Source organism: Nicotiana attenuata, unplaced genomic scaffold (assembly GCF_001879085.1).
Source record: "Nicotiana attenuata strain UT unplaced genomic scaffold, NIATTr2, whole genome shotgun sequence".
In the NCBI taxonomy this organism is placed as follows: Eukaryota; Viridiplantae; Streptophyta; class Magnoliopsida; order Solanales; family Solanaceae; genus Nicotiana; species Nicotiana attenuata.
The window spans coordinates 2,924-5,790 of record NW_017689882.1 but is presented as its reverse complement, the minus strand read 5'-3'; the positions used below and the strand labels follow the sequence as shown (position 1 = coordinate 5,790).

General features: G+C 38.2%; 1 pseudogene; it reads right to left on the bottom strand.

The window, feature by feature from the left end:
- Nucleotides 1-51: 51 nt before the first annotated feature.
- On the bottom strand, nt 52-2,598 carry LOC109222423 (annotated as a pseudogene).
- Between the last annotated feature and the right edge of the window lie 269 nt (nt 2,599-2,867).

Below are 2,867 nucleotides of genomic sequence, written 5' to 3'. Positions count from 1 at the left end.
AAAAGCGTAAGTAACATAAACGTTGAGAGTTTTAAAATGTAAAAGCAGTACAGAGGAGGTGACTGCACATAAATGAGGCTGATCTTAAACGCGAGAGATATTGAGGGTAGTAGTGCTGGAATTTTATGGGCATGGTGGAATAGACACTTCAATTGATCCTTCGAGCATTTGAGTGACCTCATCGATGAATCCTCCTGAATGCACCAAATACCAACCATCACGAACCTCTCGAGCTGCTTCTTGTCATTCAAGGCCTCAGTATCAGTTTCTGCAAGAGCTTCCAATTTTCCTTCCTGAAAGCAATCCAAAACCCAATCTGTAAGAATTGCTTTTGATCCATAGCTTTCCTCATTCTCCAAACTTTTCCGGCAAGTGATGATTTCTAGTAGCAATACACCAAAGCTGTAAACATCCACCTTAACTGTGACCTGACTATTCCTGAACCATTCTGGAGCAACATATCCTCTTGTTCCTCTAATGTTAGTAAGCGTTCGTCTCTGGTTAATCATCAGAAGTTTAGCCAATCCAAAATCTGATATTCGAGCAACATAATAATCATCTAGAAGAATGTTTTGAGGCTTTATGTCACAATGGATAATCTGTGTACTGCACTCTTAGTGGAGGTATGCAAGTCCTCTTGCGATCCCCATTGCAACTTTTGTCCTTTGGCTCCAACTAGGTTTTGGATCACCAAAAATGAAACTTGCAAGAGTGCCATTACTCATATACTCATAGACCAACAAACGATGAGATCCCTCGTCACAATATCCAAGTAGACGGACCAAATTTTTGTGATGAGTCTGACTAATTACTTCAGCCATGAATTCCTTTTCCTTTTCTGCTTTCTGTGCAACTCTATCCAGCTTCTTTATAGCGACTACATTTCTTGAACTGATAGGCATCACCCCTTTGTAAACAATCCCAAAGGCACCCCTGCCTAGCTCTTCCTTGAAGTCTGCTGTGGCTTCGACAAGTTCTCTGTATGTAAAACTATGACAAATAGAGTCTGCTACATGACTTATGTGGCGTAATGTTTTTGCTTTCTTTTTATAAATGTGGAAGAATCCCCAACAAAATACACCAATGAAGAGAACGTTCACCAACACAGCTACCTAAGAGCGTGGACGACACAACTGCCCAATTTCGCCAATTTTTGCTTTGACGAGATCCTGGATTTGGAAGGCCAGGGCTTAGAGGAGGAACACCATCTTTTCTGACTTTGATAAAACCTATTGATTTCAAACTGGCGTCTATTCTTCCATTCGACATTGGCAGCTTCTTTTTCCAGCAGCTAATGCCTTTATAAATGGCAACAGCACAAAAACAATCATTCAGGCAAGCCCTTTGGCAGTCTTGTTCAGTAGAAGGGCTAATCTTCCGAAAGTCAGAGGTTGGCCAAGCAATATCACGAACCGTGACAATATTGTAAACATCTTCAGGTGAACCCCTCCCAATTTCATGACAACTTTGAATAAAATCTTGCTTGCAATCGCCATAAACATCGTTTGGATCAAGCAGTGAATATCCTTGTGGACAATTACAAACTGGCCTGTTGTTTGTACCAAGACTACATACATTATTGTACCCACAAGCCCCAGTTCCTTTGTCTCCGTTAATGCTGACACATATATTATCAGGTTGAGACCACAGAATATTCCAGCCACTGCTATTAGAACTCCTTGAATGATAATAATGAGTGAGAACTCCATCGAAGTTAAGTGTCACACGATGATAATTTCCCGAAGCTGAAGGAATGGATCGCGGAGTAAGATATTGCCTTTGATTGTTTCTCTTCAACACATACATCATTCCATTCTCATCAAAAACTAATTTATCACCAGAATTGGTTACATAAGAATATAATTAAATAATTAGAAATGTAGTCTTCCTTACCGCTTAAACTTTTATATGAGTTAACACACAATTCATCATAGTATCAGAACAGCAAGAAGTCACGGGTTTCATATTGCGCTGTTATCCAAAAAGGCAAAAAGTAAAGATCAATATCATGCGTTTGGCATGTGAAAAAAAAGAGTTATACCTACACATGAGGGGTGTGTGAGGTGTAATATACAATGAAACAACTAAAACAAGTTGACGTCAGTTATATATGTCATACAATCACCCCATTTAAACTCATCTCGGGCCAAGATTATACAAAATAGTAGTACTAGAAGTTCTTTATATATTTTCTACTGATATATAAATCTTTTATAGAACGTGTTAAGACATAATATAATTAAATAATTGAAACTGCATTTCCAATTCAACACTACCTTGTGAGAAATTACCTTCTGATCTTTGAGAAACAAGAAAGCTTCCTCTTTCCAATATTTGGTTTGGCAACAAAGTGTCAATTGGATTTCTAAAACTTTCCCACAATGGATCAGTAGAATCATTTCCCATAATAACAAAATTTCCAGTATCATTCATAAATCCATGGTCAATATTACCAATAACCAAATCAGTTCTCCAAATTGTATTGCCTTGTGTATCGCTAAGTATGAGACCACTTTGAGAATCAAGCTGTAATCTTGATCCACGTGGCACTGGATTACTGATATTTGCATGCCACACTATGGTTTTTTCTGTTGTGCGCTACTGTGTTAAAACACAAAATCAGAAAACTGTTAGAAGAATAAAAGAAACTGGAAAAACAGTAAAGAATAAGAAATATTCCGAGTCCACAATTTGCTTGTGTTTCCTTAAGGAATTTTAACCCCCTCACACGTTGCCAAAGTAATGGATTAAATCCTCCCAGGATGAAACGGAATAAACCTTCCTGCAACAGTGGCAATACAAACTGCAGGATACCAACAAACTCAAAGAACGGAGCAAAATCACACTTACGAATTTGAGAGAGAGAG